Here is a 19,860-nt window from a genome sequence, read left to right as displayed (position 1 = left end):
TACAGGGATCGAACCCATGACCTTGGCGTTATTAGCGCCACGCTCTAACCAACTGAGACCTCTAACCAGCCAGCTCAGCTATTTTCTGTAGATCTTACATACACTGTAAAAAATAAACATTTTTTTACAGGTTTTCCCAGTAAATTTTTACAGTTTTTCCCTGTATTTATAAAAGACAGAATTTTTTGTAAAATTACAAGAATAAACTGTATATTGAAAAGCGTCATGTGATTTACCAAAAAAAATCTGTATAAATGAAATACATAAAAAATCAGTTTTTTAACAGTTTTTTGATGACACTTTTAACAAAACTAACTGTAAAAATAAAGTAATATTCACTGACAAAAATAGCAGAATCTTCTGTAATTTTCAAAGAGAAACCTTTTGTTATGCCGATATATCACTGTCAAATAAATAAAAATACTGTTAATAATACATGTAAAAATGTACAATTGCAGAAAAAATATGTGAGCAAAGAAAGAAATATTTAGTAATTTTGCATTTCTTAACCACTACTTTACATACATAAATTGGAAAAACAAAGGTATTGCCTACCTTATGAGACAGGCAACAATACAATTTAAACAGATTTTAACTTTTACTTCATTTATGCATTTGTATTAATTTAAAGATTGAATTGTTAAATAAGTGCATTTATACAAACTGTGTAAAACCATAGTCAAATTTAAAGTTATTAACTGTGATTTATTCTCTCATTTATAATATTTAAATCAAGCATAATTTACCCATCCCCACATTCCCCAAAACACAGAAAAATGTATTACAGTTCATCTGTGCAACATGTTGGGTGCACATTCCAACCAGAGCACCACAGATATAAAATGATGCTCTAACCTACCAGGTACACACTCACAAAAAGGGTTTTGGGTGCCTGTTGGTTTTGCATAAAGAATATGTGCTGGTGTGACACAAATCAGTTACATTTTAGATTTAAACATGACTGTATTGTGTTTATTTAACTTAAATAAATGAACCATTCATAATATTTGATGTTTTGTAGAAGACTCAACTTAACTTAGTTGCTTTATTTCCCTGGAACTACTTAATGCAATAAGTTTATCAGGTGAAACCGGATATGACGCACCAGGGATTACGCAATACATCGTGAAGGCACGTTGTGTTTCAATGGCGTCTCAGGTAATGTGAAGCTTTACAAAATCTTGTTTTATGTCTTATTGCATGCTAATAATGATGTTTATCTTATTATATTGTTTAATATAGCTCTTTAGTTAAATAATATTCAAGTTTTACTGTTGTGCATGCTTTATTTGTTTAAAAATGCTAACGCTAATTCACGCGTGCTAATGCTAACGCTAACGGCGGACCTGCTTATAGTGATTTATTTATTAACATCTTTCCAGGGTTTCTGTGAATCATATTAAATTTTTGAGGCAGATTTTAATAGATTGCCGCTGGCTGACTGTATATTAAGTCCGGTTGCGCTGTGTGATAACGTTGCATTGCCGTGGTGCTAGCTAGTGCTAAGCTAGTCAAGTTCAAAAGCCAGTATTCTCAACTTGTGGCAGTAAGATTCTTTCCCGAAAGGTAAAAATGGCTTAAATTACTTCATGCGGAAGTATATTAGAGGAAGGTAGAAAATAAAAAGATGTGTAATATTTGCGGTGCCAGTGCATTAAAAAACATGGACACACAACCTAGCTAGCTAAGCTGTGAGCAGGCAGCTCGAGCCTGAGGGGAACTTCATGCTCAGTTAATTTGTAATGTTAAAGTCTTTACTATAGAAATAATATTTTAGTTATTTACAACAAAACAATTGATGTTTTGTATCTTCTGTTTACAGATGGTTGGAAATGTGTATTTGCAGTTGGACTGACCTTTTACTGGTAATTTTTTTTTCTACATTTTATGCTAATTTGAATATTGAGCTACTTTTGACTGAACACTAAGTTAAGTTTAGATTAAGTGAAGAAGAAAAAATGTGGAAATTCTTATTATTTATTCTGTTTGGTTCTTTTACTTTTTTTTTTGTTTTATGTATTTTATGTCTTTTTTTATTTAAGCTGGTATTTCTTTATAAATATTTGTCTTGCTGATTTTGATTTCCTTTAGTTTTCTTTAGTAGTTTTTTATTTATATATAATTTTAAAAGTATCCAATTTCATCTACAGTTTAGGATTCCCCCAATCACGCAATACCATCAGCGCTAGGAGGGTGAAGGTAAGCACAAGTTTCCTCTGAGTTGTTACAGCAACCACCCCATCTTTTACGTCTGAGTTGAAATAAAGGTTAAAGTGAGATATGTTAAGTCCTAAATGGATATTTGTGTACTGTTAAGTTCAAGAAAGTGATTTTTTCATCCTCTGTTCCATTGTAGGATGTTGATATGGCTGCAACTGAACGGGGGATCGGGAGACTGTTCTGGGGATCTGTGTGACTAGAGTTGAGGGAGCTGAAGCCATGGACCCCCCCTGCCAATACTGGAGTGGTATTAGAAGGTGGTGTGGTTCTAGAAGACCTGGGCAGTGTGTTCCTTGCCTTTGCAGTTCGGGCTGATTTATGCCTTATATATTTATAACCTTATGATTTATAACTTGTTACCCTCCTACATTCAGATACACTTTTGATGTACTCCAAAAACTGTTTGTTTCTGGAACTAGATGCTAACAAACTGTCATGAAGCTCAATTACTAAATACCAAGCTGTTCAGTGAGATGTGGTCCATACTGAGTATTACACTTGTGATGTACTGTTTATCGAATCCCACTGTGGTTGCACTTTCTGAAAACTTCAATGTTGGTACTGTGTTTTGTACATAATTCAGATTTATACGTGTTTCATGTTTTGTAGACATTTCACTTAACTGTATGGTGCTTTGTTAAACATTTTCCATTTAAATGAATTCTGATTGCACTTATTGTATTGTATTGTATGCTGTATTGTGTTAAAGACGTCTGATTCTTACACTGATCAGCCATAACATTAAATATATAATATTACCTCGTTGTTTCTACACTTACTGTTCATTTGTGTGAAAATTATTTGGGTCAAAAATAGCTGAACTGTGGTGGATTTTGATCCATTTTGATGCTGAATTTAACAAAAGTTATTTATATACTGCATTTTCATACTGCAAGTTCTGTATATGTTCTAAAGTTCTATATAACATGTAAGAGCTGCAAAATTTCACAGTAATTTAAAGTGTTATGCAGACAAATCTTAACCTACTTCTAATTTTTTTGAGCTTATATTTTTAAATGAAGAAAAACAATTTAAAACTACAGGTAACATGTTTTAGGGAAAAATGCTTTTATTTTGACAGTTTATTAATGTATTTGAATAATAAAAAAAGACAATTTAACAGATAATTTTTGCAATACCTCTGACAGTTAATTTAAAATTGGGCTTTTGCTAAGTAAAATTACATGGTTTTTTTTGTTTTATATGCTAATTTCTTGTGATAACAGTAGTATATATCTGTACTTAAACTTTTCTTTATCATTTATAAAGAGAATTATTCTGTTTTTTTAGAGGTGTATGACACTGTTCTAACAATTAATATATGTTAAAAATAGATTTCATGAAAATATAGGACAATTTCCTGTAAAATTACAGTGATAGATGTTAATTATGGTAAATATAATTACCGTTTTTTAACAGTTTATCTCCGTTTTAAATTTTACAGTATTTTTCCATTTTTTTACAGGCATTCTCTGGCGCCCCTGCTGCCAGAAAAATACCGTTTTTTTACGCTATTTTTTTTTACAGTGTAATTCTACACTAAACTTTAATTCAATTTAAATTTTTTAGCAGGAGAAATAACTCAAAGCATGAACAAATTGAGACGTGTCCTGAGGCAGCTGAGGTAAACCGTACAGACTTCTCTATACTACCTGATTACAGTTTTACCTCACTCACTTTTAATTACTTCATTTTCTTTATTCTTTCACACTATTGTAAATTGTTCCACACTAACACACCATGTCAGTATCACTGCAGTGCTGAGAATGATCCACCACCTAAATAATACTTGCTTTGTTTTTCAATGTGACCATTGACCAGGTGGACTACAGTCAGTAATTGTAGAACTAAACAGACTACACTGATCATTCATAACAATAAAACCACCTCCTTGTTTCTACACTCACTGTCCACTGTGTAGTGTTAACTGAACAGAGATCTGAACACAGTCGTGTAGTGTGAACTTGGTATTAGTGGTTAAGGTACTGGGCTAGCAATCAAAAGGTTGCAGGTTCAAGCCACACCATTGGTGGATTGTCTCTGTTGGGTCCCTGAGTGAGGCCCTTAACTCTCAATTACTAGAACTGGGGTAAGTGTAAGTATAAAATAGGAGCAGTAAATTGGTTCCTTTGCCATGTAGAGCCTCTTTTCCTCAAATATCTGGACACCTTTACTTCCTCTGTATTGTGTCCACATTCCAGTTCCCAGTTTGTTCCCACATCTCACAACTCAGATTCCCTCAAAATAAAGAGCAGCATGGAAAGCAACTGTAACTTTAATCTTCTATAAACCTTCCACTCTTATTCTGCCTCTGTCCCAACTTTTTATAGCAATCAGTGAAATAATTGGAAATCTTTTCTTTTAGAGAATAAAGACGCCAGAGAATGAATGAATCACAGTTCCTTCTTTTTTTATAAAATTTTTACAGAACATCAGCTTTTTACACATCTGGATCTGGTCCACAAAGTCATACGGGCGTTGTCCTGATGTAAAGACGTTGTCCTAATGGCAGCGCGTCTATCAGAAATCCAATACACGCTTCCACATCGGTGGTATCTTCACACGTCTCCCATGTCTTGGGTCCTGACGCACCTCCACAGGTATACAAACTGTGAACACACATGAAAAACACGTCAACCACCAGACCTGCATCCCTGACAGTTAAATAAAGGTTCTAATCAGGGTTGGCCTTTAGATATCCTCTGTTTCCAGCCTTTCATGAAACCGTCGGAGGCTCCGCCATAAAAGCGTCTCCAGTGCAGCAGCCAGGGCTTCAGGTTTTGCGTACAAAGACTCGTCCAGAGTGAAGATTTCATCCAGGAAGCTCAGCATCTCAGTCTGAGAGAGAGAAAAAGAATAAATAACAGATTACTAGCAGACAGTTTTTTTCGAGATCATTTGTGGTGTAAAGAACACGCACCTGAAGATGGAATAAATAACGCTCCGTGTACTGCCGTTCAGTCCTTCTGGGCGTAACACACGAATAGATGAGAGCAATCAGCCGGTCCAGAAAGAGCCTTCGTCTCTGGTACTGCGTCAACTAATCAATGTAAGAAAAGCCTCATGGGTGTGTTTGACTACACTTGTAGTGCAGAACAGATTAATTCTAGACTCTATAGAGCACAGACTCTCTTACTGAAATAATCTGATGCATCCTCGCTCTTCCCAGAAGCAGCACCAGCTCAAAGACGATGTCCATAAAGTTGACATGTTGGATCTGTGAGTAGAAGAAAAGTAGATTGTCTATTAGAATGGTAGGAATGTGGTTCTGACTGATGGCGTAGTCGCTATGGGTAACCGCATGGGTGGCATCCGGCAGTCGACACATATAGTAGTAAATATAGTGCCAGGTTCAGACTGAGTCAAACTCACCCCGATCTGTGTCAGCTCCACTTCGGCCCACATCCGATTAGTCCGATTCTCCAGCATCTGTATCAGCCAGTCGTACCTTCGCTGGAAGACTCGCAGATCCTAGGAGAGAAACGCCCAAGACGTTATTAAATCATTCGTACATCGCTTGAATTATTTGATACGTGTTTTTCTGTCATGTTACCCTCTTTTTTGCAGCCGCCAGTACGAGTGTAAAGATCTACACCGTCTGGACCTAGTCTTCAGGCTACTCATGGAACCACCCGTGCAGGAGGATCTGCCCGAGGGTGAGGCGCTTGCTGGGCTTCTTCTTGAGGCATTGTTCGATCAGATGGCAGCAGGCTGGCGAGTGCGACAATGCAGATTCAAATTATACGGTGTTTAGATCTGAAGAAGATACACTGATCAGGCATAACATTATGACCACCTTCCTGATAATGTGGCCTCCATGGACTTGTTTGTCCAGCACATCTCACGGACGCTCGGTTGAATCGAGATCTGGAGAATCCATGGAAGGGTGGATGTGGTCCTCAAATGCTTAGGTAGGAGCTACGTGTCAGAGTGACCCAACCCAAAGTTTCCCAGCAGAATGTTGGCAGAACTTCTTCCCATAGTGCATCCTGGTGCCATGTGTTCCCCCAGGTGAGCGACGTGGACAGGGGTCACCATGGGCATCCTGACTGGTCTGCTGCTACCTTTGAGCTACAGGAGCTCTTCTGCCGGATCGGGGGCCACAGATGCATCAGCGAGCCTTGGCTGCCCATGACCCTGTCACTGGTTTACCACTCTACCCTCCCTGGACCACCCCACAAGAGCTGCAGATTTGGAGATGCTCTGACCCAGTCATCTATCCATCACGATTCACTCCTTGAGTCACTTCACCTGTCAGTGGTCATAATGTTATGCCTGGTCAGCGTATGTGCAGGTCTTAATGTATATATTTCCTTACCATGAGACACACCAGGTTTGAACACTAGATGCCCTTTGGTGATCTCCTTCTTAGACCGAAATGGCAGGTGTCCACAAACCAAGAAAAACAGCAGTATGCCCAGACTCCAGACTGTCGCAGGGCAGCCATAGTACTTCTTCTTGGTTATCCACTCGGGTGGCGAGTATACCCACGTGCCTACATGAACAAAGAAGACAAACTCGTACCCAAAGTCCAAACCAAAGTACCCAAAGTTGGTGCACAGTTACCTGAATACGTGTAGTACGGAGTATCCTTCAACAGGTCACCGCATCCGAAGTCTATCAGCTTCACCTCCAGCGTCTCTGTGTTCAGAAGGATGTTCTGGAGCTTAATGTCCCTGTGCAGGACCCCGCGGTCGCGGCAGTGGAGCACCGCCAGGACAACCCGCCGCATGACGTGCCGGGCGAATGGCATCCTCAGCCTGCCCTTCTCGAGCATCAGCTGGTAGAGGTCTACGCAGGGGACGGGGCACTCCAGAATCAGGACGCAGCGCTCGGGCGTGTCGAACCACTCCAGGAGCTTCAGCACGTACGGGCTGATGGGTGGCCTGGACACCATGCGCATCAGGGCCACCTCGACGGGGAGCAACTCTGTCTCGCCGGGCTGATGGTAGAAGAGACAAGGTCAAATGATTTAATGTGTATCCAGTCTATACGGTATTTACTTCATCTGAAAGGTAAAGTCACTTACAATCCTGGTAAATCTGAGGTGCTCATCCTTCACCACGTATTTGATGGCAACCTAAACACACAAGTAAACGATCATTAGTAGATTTTTAATACAAGAGACTCGATAAGGTCCTGGTAGGTCTCCACGGGTGTCTGGAGCCGTGCTGACTGCACTTGCTCGAGGCGCTGCACAGGGTTCAAGTCTGGGAAGCCAGATCACAAAACAAGACCTTCTTCAGGAGTAACTCGGACCGCCGACACGTGGACTCCACGAGACATCCGAAGGCATCCTGTGGTATCCGGTATCACCAGGGACTCAGACCTTCTTAGTGTGCATCCCGGGTTTGTCTCAATAATGTCCCGGTAGGTTGTAGGGAGGATCCTGGGGAGGATCCATAGATTGGGAACAAAGGGAATTCAGGGGGCCAGGGTGCTACTCGGAAGTCTCCGTGAACCTATAAGGTCCTGGAAGGTCATCACAGGTATCTGGAGCCATAGGAGGACCCAGGGGAGGATCAACACAACAAACTGACACTCACCTGGTTCCCGTCCACCTTACGGACGCCTTCGTAGACCGAACCGCAGCCTCCCTTTCCCAGCAGCTCTCCGACGGTGTATCGGCTCTCAAAGCTGTCCGGGTTCGTGTCGGTCGTCTTCTCCTCTTCACGTCCTCCATCGGCGGTTTCTCCTTTAGCGGTTTCTCCTTCACCGGGTTCTCTTTCAGTGGGTTCTCCTTCAGCGGGTTGTCCTTTAGCAGTTTCTTCTTTAGCGGGGTCTCCTTCCGTGGGTTCTCCTTTAGCAGTTTCTTCTTTAGCGGGTTCTCCTTCAGTGGGTTCTCCTTTAGCAGTTTCTTCTTTAGCGGGGTCTCCTTCAGTGGGTTCTCCTTTAGCAGTTTCTTCTTTAGCGGGGTCTCCTTCAGTGGGTTCTCCTTTAGTGGTTTCTCCTTTATCAGTTTCTCCTTTACCGGGGTCTCCTTCAGTGGGTTCTTCTTCAGCATCTTTAACCCAAGTATCACCAATGATGCTTCATGTGTCATGTGGACCAAAAATAAGGGTCCAAATAAAGGTTCGGCGTACTCACCCTTGTTATTGGGAGCATCACAGACGATTTCTCTAGAACTGATCCCACCTACGAACCCCAAGGGTTAAATATATAGTCACTAGAGTTCAATAGTGTGGGACTCGAATGTGGTGGTGTTAAGGTTACCTGGAGCTTCAGAAGACGCCCGCGGTTCCTGTGAGTCCTCCAACTGAATCTCCCTGTCCAATAACGTCTCACTGGAGCCTGATTTCGAATCGTCCTCGTACCCCTTCTGATTCAGACACATTAAACTGGTGTTACAGAGACGAGAACTGAACCCCTCCCCTCCCGGAGTATAGTGGTGATGATAATTCACCTCGCTCTCGACTGTTCCTTCTTCTCTCTCAGTCAGGTTCTGAATGGCGCTGATCCACGCCCGTCTACCTGCCTCACAGTCGGCCTGGAACGTACAGCTCCTGTACACACACGGTGATAGATACAGATTATATAGGATGCAGACAGATAGACAGATTGAGTAGATAGATAAACAGATAGATAGACAGACATTCAGACAGACAGATTGATAGACACATAAATAAATAGTATGTCTATTGATCTGTCTATTGATCATCTATCTGTCTGTCTATCAGTTATCTATTTATCTATAATCTATCTTTTTGTCTATCTGTCTATCTAGCATCTATCTGTCTGTCTGCTTATTGATCATCTGTCTGTATGTCTATTGATCATCTATCTTGCAGTCTGTCTATCTATTTTTCTTTCAATCATCCTGTCTATCAATTGTCTGTCTATTGATTATCTATTCATCTATAATCTGTCTTCTTGTCTATCTGTCTATCTAGCATCTGTCTGTCTGTTTATTGATAATCTGTATGTCTGTCTATTGATCATCTATCTTTCTGTCTGACTATCCATTTGTCTGTCTAATATTTGTTTGTCTGTCTATCCATATGTCTATCTAGCATGTCTGTCTGCTTCGTGATCATCTGTCTATCTGTCTATTGATCATCTATCTGTCTGTCTATCAATAATCTTGTCTATCTACCTATTGTCTGTCTATTGATCATCTATCTATCTGCCTGTCTGTCTTTCTATCTGTCTGTCTGACTATCTATTTGTCTAATATGTGTGTCTGTCTACTGATCATCTATCTGTCTGTCTATCTGTCCGTCTGCCTATCTATCTGTCTTTTGACCATGTCTGTCTGTCTATTGATCATCTGTCTGTCTGTCTGTCTGTCTATCTCTGATGATTATAGATCTGGACTTACCTTGTGGGCGTGACCACCCGGAAGCAGAAGCGTCGCCCGGCGTCCTTGCAGCTCTGGACCGAACAGAGCTGCAGGTCTTCCGCCAGCACCGTGAAGTCACGCTGGGGGAATAGAACATAAAACCTTCTTATTTATACAGTCGATGATATAAACGCCGGTGAAATCATCCCAGACTTAAACACGACGGGGGCGATTAGGGGCGCATCCCGGCACAGAAGTCGACCTCTGCTGTGATGCACCTAAATTATGAGGGGCGTAAGACTGCGGTGCATTATGGGTATTTCACAGAGTCCAGGAGAGAGCTGATTTAGATAATGTAAAGTCATGTGACCTACCTTAAACCTCTTCTTGTATAGAAGCTGATCGTTTTGTATGATGAACCACCGCCTGCAGAGATCAAACACATCATATATATATATATAATATTGAGTGTATATATATAATATTGTGTGTATATATATAACATTGTGTATACATAATATTGATAATTATTCCTTATATATACAGTGTATCACAAAAGTGAGTACACCCCTCACATTTCTGCAAATATTTCATTATATCTTTTCATGGGACAACACTATAGACATGAAACTTGGATATAACTTAGAGTAGTCAGTGTACAACTTGTATAGCAGTGTAGATTTACTGTCTTCTGAAAATAACTCAACACACAGCCATTAATGTCTAAATAGCTGGCAACATAAGTGAGTACACCCCACAGTGAACATGTCCAAATTGTGCCCAAATGTGTCGCTGTCCCTCCCTGGTGTCATGTGTCAAGGTCCCAGGTGTAAATGGGGAGCAGGGCTGTTAAATTTGGTGTTTTGGGTACAATTCTCTCATACTGGCCACTGGATATTCAACATGGCACCTCATGGCAAAGAACTCTCTGAGGATGTGAGAAATAGAATTGTTGCTCTCCACAAAGATGGCCTGGGCTATAAGAAGATTGCTAACACCCTGAAACTGAGCTACAGCATGGTGGCCAAGGTCATACAGCGGTTTTCCAGGACAGGTTCCACTCGAAACAGGCTTCGCCAGGGTCGACCAAAGAAGTTGAGTCCACGTGTTCGGCGTCATATCCAGAGGTTGGCTTTAAAAAATAGACACATGAGTGCTGCCAGCATTGCTGCAGAGGTTGAAGACGTGGGAGGTCAGCCTGTCAGTGCTCAGACCATACGCCGCACACTGCATCAACTCGGTCTGCATGGTCGTCATCCCAGAAGGAAGCTGACGCACAAGAAAGCCCGCAAACAGTTTGCTGAAGACAAGCAGTCCAAGAACATGGATTACTGGAATGCCCTGTGGTCTGACGAGACCAAGATAAACTTGTTTGGCTCAGATGGTGTCCAGCATGTGTGGCGGCGCCCTGGTGAGAAGTACCAAGACAACTGTATCTTGCCTACAGTCAAGCATGGTGGTGGTAGCATCATGGACTTGGGCTGCATGAGTGTTGCTGGCACTGGGGAGCTGCAGTTCATTGAGGGAAACATGAATTCCAACATGTACTGTGACATTCTGAAACAGAGCATGATCCCCTCCCTTCGAAAACTGGGCCTCATGGCAGTTTTCCAACAGGATAACGACCCCAAACACAACCTCCAAGATGACAACTGCCTTGCTGAGGAAGCTGAAGGTAAAGGTGATGGACTAAACCCAATTGAGCACCTGTGGCGCATCCTCAAGTGGAAGGTGGAGGAGTTCAAGGTGTCTAACATCCACCAGCTCCGTGATGTCATCATGGAGGAGTGGAAGAGGATTCCAGTAGCAACCTGTGCAGCTCTGGTGAATTCCATGCCCAGGAGGGTTAAGGCAGTGCTGGATAATAATGGTGGTCACACAAAATATTGACACTTTGGGCACAATTTGGACATGTTCACTGTGGGGTGTACTCACTTATGTTGCCAGCTATTTAGACATTAATGGCTGTGTGTTGAGTTATTTTCAGAAGACAGTAAATCTACACTGCTATACAAGCTGTACACTGACTACTCTAAGTTATATCCAAGTTTTATTTCTATAGTGTTGTCCCATGAAAAGATATAATAAAATATCTGCAGAAATGTGAGGGGTGTACTCACTTTTGTGATACACTGTATATAGAATTCCTAATAGATACATAAGCATCAGTGTACAGACCTGTTCCAGGTTTTAAACACACTCCTGGTCCTCTTAAACAGAAACCCCTCCATCAGGAGCGCTTCCTGGGCCCCTGTGCCACCCCCGTGACCCGGGTCGCCCCCGGAGGACACCCGGGGAGGCGCCCCGCAACACAGCACACGCAGAAACCTCTGTCTCAGAGAAGCAGCCATCGTAAATGAGGAGAAAATCAAAATGCTGCTCCTGAAGAGCACAGGTCCACATTGTGATGTCACAGCGTTCCGAGAGAGCAGAGTGAATTTACCTTTACCATATATGGGCATGACTGGATTCATGTCACTGCACATATACTGACTTGATTTCCACTGTGGGACGGCTTCTGGAGGGTCCTGGGTTCGATTCTCGGGTGAAGTTTGCATGTTCTCCCCATGTCCTGGGGATAATGGGGTACCCTAGGTATAAGTGTGTGTGTGACACACCCTGGTACTGACACCCCCATACCATGACACACCCTCGTATTGACACACCCCCATACCATGACACACCCTGGAACTGACACACCCCCATACCATGATACACCCTGGTACTGACAAACCCCCATACCATGACACACCCTCGTATTGACACACCCCCATACCATGACACACCCTGGTACTGACACACCCCCATACCATGACACACCCTCGTATTGACACACCACCATACCATGACACACCCTGGGACTGACACACCCCCATACCATGACACACCCTGGTACTGACACACCCCCATACCATGATACACCCTGGTACTGACACACCCCCATACCATGACACACCCTGGTACTGGTACTGACACACCCCATACCATGACACACCCTGGTACTGTTACTGACACACCCCCATACCATGACACACCCTGGTACTGGTACTGACACACCCCCATACCACGACACACCCTGGTACTGGTACTGACACACCCCATACCACGACACACCCTGGTACTGGTACTGACACCCCCCCATACCACGACACACCCTGGTACTGACACACCCTCATACCATGACACACCCTGGTACTGTTACTGACACACCCCCATACCATGACACACCCTGGTACTGGTACTGACACACCCCATACCATGACACACCCTGGTACTGGTACTGACACACCCCCATACCATGATACACCCTCGTATTGACACACCACCATACCATGACACACCCTGGGACTGACACACCCCCATACCATGACACACCCTGGTACTGACACACCCCCATACCATGACACACCCTGGGACTGACACACCCCCATACCATGACACACCCTCGTATTGACACACCACCATACCATGACACACCCTGGGACTGACACACCCCCATACCATGACACACCCTGGTACTGACACACCCCCATACCATGATACACCCTGGTACTGACACACCCCCATACCATGACACACCCTGGTACTGGTACTGACACACCCCATACCATGACACACCCTGGTACTGTTACTGACACACCCCCATACCATCACACACCCTAGTACTGGTACTGACACACCCCCATACCACGACACACCCTGGTACTGGTACTGACACACCCCATACCACGACACACCCTGGTACTGGTACTGACACACCCCCATACCACGACACACCCTGGTACTGGTACTGACACACCCTCATACCATGACACACCCTGGTACTGTTACTGACACACCCCCATACCATGACACACCCTGGTACTGGTACTGACACACCCCATATCATGACACACCCTGGTACTGGTACTGACACACCCCCATACCATGACACACCCTGGTACTTGTACTGACACACCCCATACCATGACACCTTCTGGTACTGGTACTGACACACCCCATACCATGACACACCCTGGTACTGGTACTGACACACCCCATACCATGACACACCCTGGTACTTGTACTGACACACCCCATACCATGACACACCCTGGTACTGGTACTGACACACCCCCATACCATGACACACCCTGGTACTTGTACTGACACACCCCATACCATGACACACCCTGGTACTGGTACTGACACACCCCATACCATGACACACCCTGGTACTGGTACTGACACACCCCATACCATGACACACCCTGGTACTGACATACCCCATACCATGACACACCCTGGTACTGACACACCCCATACCATGACACACCCTGGTACTTGTACTGACACACCCCATTCCATGACACACCCTGGTACTGGTACTGACACACCCCATACCATGACACACCCTAGTACTGGTACACCCCAATACTTTTAACTTTTAATAGTTAGCTACATTAGAAAATTTTAGAACCTCATCACTTTCATGCACGTATCTTTCTTTTACAGATTGAGTGTTTTGGTTTGTGTGGAGGTACGACTGGGCTCGATTCCCGGGTTAAGTTTGCATGTTCTCCCCATGTCCTGGGGATAATGGGGTACCCTAGGTATAAGTGTGTGTGTGACACACCCTGGTGCTGACACACCCCATACCATGACACTCCCTGGTACTGACACACCCCCATACCATGACACACCCTGGTACTGACACACCCCCATACCATGATACACCCTGGTACTGACACACCCCCATACCATGATACACCCTGGTACTGACACACCATTATACCATGACACACCCTGGTACTGGTACTGACACACCCCATACCATGACACACCCTGGTACTGTTACTGACACACCCCATACCATGACACACCCTGGTACTGGTACTGACACACCCCCATACCATGACACACCCTGGTACTTGTACTGACACACCCCATACCATGACACACCCTGGTACTGGTACTGACACACTCCATACCATGACACACCCTGGTACTGGTACTGACACACCCCATACCATGACACACCCTGGTACTGGTACTGACACACCCCATACCATGACACACCCTGGTACTGGTACTGACATACCCCATACCATGACACACCCTGGTACTGGTACTGACACACCCCATACCATGACACACCCTGGTACTTGTACTGACACACCCCATTCCATGACACACCCTGGTACTGGTACTGACACACCCCATACCATGACACACCCTGGTACTGACACCCCCCCGTACCATGACACACCCTGGTACTTGTACTGACACACCCCCATACCATGACACACCCTGGTACTGGTACTGACACACCCCATACCATGACACACCCTGGTACTGACACACCCCCGTACCATGACACACCCTGGTACTTGTACTGACACACCCCATACCATGACACACCCTAGTACTGGTACACCCCAATACTTTTAACTTTTAATAGTGAGCGCAACATTAGAAAATTTTAGAACCTCATCACTTTCATGCACGTATCTTTCTTTTACAGATTGAGTGTTTTGGTTAGCGTGGAGGTACGACTGGAAAGGTTTTTTAAAATTAATATTTAAACTGAATTCATTCATTAAGTCTCCTCTACTACAGCCGAGACGAACTTGAGACCAACAGTAAAGCTCTCCATCGTTTCTGTGTGGCAGGTCCTTAACTAAAGGGCTGTCAGTGTAGAATCGGGTACAGAATTGGCACTAATGCTTGAACGAGCGCTTTCTGAACCAATCAGACCTTCTCACTGTAATTGTTAGTAAGAAATGCATTTATTCAGTTTGTGTCACACAGATGACGTGGTAATAAAAAGCTTGATTGGCTTTCTAACCAGTTCCTGTTTTACTTCACAACCGGGAAAAGTTTGGAGGTTTTTAATTATAAGCACATTTACAAAATAACGGATTCTATTCCTAATGGGGCACACGCTTATAAATTTAATAGCATCTGGAAGAACATAAGCTCAGGTAAGCAGTAGTTATGATTGTTTTTGCTGTGTTTTGGATTTTGGCCGCTGTGCCATGATTTATCGTGCGCTTTTGTTTTGCAATGAAAACAAAACGTATCAGTTGAAGCTTTTAACTGGAACCCTTATGTTACAGAAATTACATTTATTTTCACAATGACGAGGAAAGTAAAGGCACAAAGTAAAACAGCTAAACACAGTCGCTAATCTGTAGTTTTTTATTTGAACTTACAGATTATTTGTTTATTTCTATGCTACATTTGAATCGTGACTTGACTCTGACTCACATTTTTTGGGTTGGTCATAATGTTTTGGTTCAGCTGTGTAAATTCCCCAGACTGCTTTTCACCGATACATCATCCACTTCATAGTTTATGCCGCTTCCTTCTACATGATACAGACAAGATAATGTAGCTGGTCTAGTTTATATTTTCTCTTTCTTCTCCTATTAAATCATAGCCTGAAATCAATGACCCTGTGTGTATTTGATGTTCTACAATCTGGCTTTTGCAGGTGTTTGAATGTATATTACTGTAGTAAAGACTGTCAGAAGCAGGACTGGAGCACCCATAAGAAATATTGTTCAAAGTTGCGCATGGCTGCAGTAGATAGACTTGTCGAGTGGCTTATTTATCAAGGTATGATGATCAACATTAATTCAACACTGTACAAAACTAGTTTTAATTTTGCTTAAACCATCACTACCATATACAGTGGGGCCAAAAAGTATTTAGTCAGCCACTGATTGTGCAAGTTCTCCTACTTAGAAAGATGAGAGAGGTCTGTAATTTTCATCATAGGTACACTTCAACTATGAGAGAAAAAAATGAGAAAAAAAAATCCAGGAAATCACATTGTAGGATTTTTAAAGAATTTATTTGTAAATTATGGTGGAAAATAAGTATTTGGTCAATAACAAACAAGCAAGATTTCTGGCTCTCACAGACCTGTAACTTCTTCTTTAAGAAGCTCTTCTGTCCTCCACTCGTTACCTGTATTAATGGCACCTGTTTGACCTTGTTATCTGTATAAAAGACACCTGTCCACAGCCTCAAACAGTCAGACTCCAAACTCAACCATGGCCAAGACCAAAGAAAATTGTAGACCTGCACCAGGCTGGGAAGAGTGAATCTACAATAGGCAAGCAGGTTGGTGCGAATAAATCAACTGTGGGAGCAATTGTAAGAAAATGGAAGACATACAAGACCATTGATAATCTCCCTCCATCTGGGGCTCATCCCGTGGGGTCAAAATGATCATGAGAATGGTGAGCAAAAATCCCAGAACTACACGGAGGGACCTGATGAATGACCTGCAGAGAGCTGGGACCAAAGTAACAAAGGCTACCATCAGTAACACACTACGCCAAGAGGGACTCAAATCCTGCAGTGCCAGGCGTGTCCCCCGCCTTAAGCCAGTACAGGCCCGTCTGAAGTTTGCCAGAGAGCATATGGATGATCCAGAAGAGGATTGGGAGAATATCATGTGGTCAGATGAAACCAAAATGGAACTTTTTGGTAAAAACTCAACTTGTCGTGTTTGGAGGAAGAAGAATGCTGAGTTGCACCATACCTACTGTGAAGCATAGGGGTGGAAACATCATGCTTTGGGGCTGTTTTTCTGCAAAGGGGACAGGACAACTGATCTGTGTTAAGGGAAGAATGAACGGGGCCATGTATCGTGAGATTTTAAGCCAAAACCTCCTTCCATCAGTGAGAGCATTGAAGATGGAACGTGGCTGGGTCTTCCAGCATGACAATGATCCCAAACACACCGCTCGGGCAACGAAGGAGTGGCTCCGTAAAAAGCATTTCAAGGTCCCGAAGTGGCCTAGCCAGTCTCCAGACCTCAACCCCATAGAAAATTTGTGGAGGGAGTTGAAAGTCTGTGTTGCCCCAAAACATCACTGCTCTAGAGGAGATCTGCATGGAGGAATGGGCCAAAATAGCAGCTACAGTGTGTGCAAACCTGGTGAAGACTTACAGGAAGCGTTTGGTCTCTGTCATTGCCAACAAAGGTTATGTTACAAAGTATTGAGTTGAACTTTTGTTTTTGACCAAATACTTATTTTCCACCATAATTTACAAATAAATTCTTTAAAAATCCTACAATGTGATTTCCTGGATTTTTTTTTCTCATTTTGTCTCTCATAGTTGAAGTGTAGCTATGATGAAAATTACAGACCTCTCTCATCTTTCTAAGTAGGAGAACTTGCACAATCAGTGGCTGACTAAATACTTTTTGGCCCCACTGTACATGTGTTAAAATTACACTGATCAGCCATAACATTAAAACCACCTCCTTGTTTCTACACTCACTGTCCATTTTATCAGCTCCACTTACCATATAGAAGCACTTTGTAGTTCTACAATTACTGACTGTAGCCCATCTGTTTCTTTGCATGCTTTGTTAGCCCCCTTTCATGCTGTTCTTAAATGGTCAGGACCCCCACAGAGCAGGTATTATTTAGGTGGTGGATGATTCTCAGCACTGCAGTAACACTGACATGGTGGTGGGGTGTTAGTGTGTGTTGTGCTGGTATGAGTGGATCAGACACAGCAGCACTGCTGGAATGTTTAAATACCGTGTCCACTCACTGTCCACTCTATTAGACACTCCTACCTCGTAGATGTAAAGTCAGAGACGATCGCTCATCTATTGCTGCTGTTTGAGTCAGTCATCTTCTAGACCTTCATCAGAGGTCACAGGACGCTGCCCACAGGGCGCTGTTGGATATTTTTGGTTGGTGGACGATTCTTAGTCCAGCAGTGACAGTGAGGTGTTTAAAAACTCCATCAGCGCTGCTGTGTCTGATCCACTCATACCAGCACAACACACACTAACACACCAGCACCATTTCAGTGTCACTGCAGTACTGAGAATGATCCACCACCTAAATAATACCTGCTCTGTGGTGGTCCTGTGGGGGTCCTGACCATTGAAGAACAGCATGTAGAGAAACAGATGGACTACAATCAGTAATGGTAGAACTACAAAGTGCTTCTATATGGGAAGTAAAGCTGATAAAAATTGACAGTGAGTGTAGAAACAAGGAGGTGGTTTTAATGTTATGGCTGATCAGCGTATAGGACCAATTTATTCTGAAGACAAATAAATGACCATGTTTTTAAGTGGACGTGATTCACTAATCAATGCATTTTTATGTTTAACCCTCAATAGGAGACCTGCCCTTTCCCACAGAGGCGTGGTCTAAACCTCCTAAAGAGGTCCGATGCTGGGAGGACTGGCTTTCCATGCAAGGTGACCTTACAGCCCGACTGGAGCCCATCCTGTCTGGAAAAAACATGACAGACCTCTGGAGCAATGCCTGCAGGCCACGGCCACATGACGAGGAGCTTTGTGAAGAGAAGAAGAGGATATACTTTGTCATATATACATATACACGTGTACAGTACAATGAAATTCGTTCTTCGCATATCCCAGCTTGTTTGGAAGCTGGGGTCAGAGCGCAGGGTCAGCCATCGTACGGCGCCCCTGGAGCACAGAGGGTTAAGGGCCTTGCTCAAGGACCCAACAGTGGTTGCATAGCAGAGCCTGGATTTGAACCGGTGTGTCGTGTGTGTAGTGAATTCTTTTCCCGTCCTCTGACGATAGGAATGGCGATGCAAAGGGTCAATCTGAATCCCTACTCCCGACCCCTAACCGTCCATGTGGTGGGGGCAGGAAACACTGAGACCCTGGGGGCGAGGACCACCGACATGGATGAGCTAAGTCGCATGTTTCCCGGGCATCAGGGGCTGGAGGTGGTCATGGTAGGACCGGGAGTGGTGCAGGGACCCATTGTAAGGCCTCCTTTAAAGGGGGTTTGGTCCCAGAGGTAGAGTCTACATTAGCGCCTACAAGGGACTTTACCACCAGTTCTGGGAGGAGCTTGTGGAGAAGGGAGAGGCAGCCAGACCAGATCTTGTGGTGCGATTTCACCCAGGTACTAAACAACTATTCATACTATTTAAAATGTGAACATACTAAATGCATCCTTCTTTTATTTCACATATATCACATATCAAAGCTGGGCCTGACACACCGATCAGGCATAACATTATGTGTTGGCCCCCCTTTTGCTGCCAAAACAGCCCTGACTTGTCGAGGCATGGACTCCACTAGACCCCTGAAGGTGTGCTGTGGTATCTGGCACCAAGATGTCAGCAGCAGATCCTTTAACTTCTGTAAGGTGTGAGGTGTGGCCTCCATGGATCTGACTTGTTTGTCCAGCACATCACACAGATGCTCGATTGTATTGAGATCTGGGGAATTTGGAACCTCAAACTGGTGCTCCTCAAACCATTCCTAAAGCATTTCTGCTTTGTGGCAGAGGCCACAGATATCAGGGAACCGTCTCCATGAAAGGGTGAACATGGTCTGCAGCAATGCTTAGGTA

At 43.7% G+C, this 19,860-nt stretch overlaps 1 protein-coding gene and 1 long non-coding RNA gene across 2 annotated transcripts in view; one reads left to right on the top strand and one right to left on the bottom strand.

Annotated features, from left to right (window-relative positions):
- Nucleotides 1–19,860, bottom strand: part of LOC134326293 (zinc finger protein 271-like) — an 88,946-nt gene that overhangs the window by 27,079 nt on the left and 42,007 nt on the right. The gene's annotated exons all lie outside the window — the stretch shown is intronic.
- LOC134326025 (uncharacterized) lies at nucleotides 1,098–2,954 on the top strand. The gene is made up of 4 exons (XR_010014456.1): nucleotides 1,098–1,158; nucleotides 1,823–1,865; nucleotides 2,151–2,199; nucleotides 2,357–2,954. It is a non-coding gene; the product is annotated as an uncharacterized LOC134326025 (long non-coding RNA).

Source organism: Trichomycterus rosablanca, chromosome 14, assembly GCF_030014385.1.
Source record: "Trichomycterus rosablanca isolate fTriRos1 chromosome 14, fTriRos1.hap1, whole genome shotgun sequence".
Taxonomy (NCBI): Eukaryota; Metazoa; Chordata; class Actinopteri; order Siluriformes; family Trichomycteridae; genus Trichomycterus; species Trichomycterus rosablanca.
The sequence above is the reverse complement of the archived record's forward strand: the minus strand, read 5'-3'. Positions and strand labels throughout refer to the sequence as shown.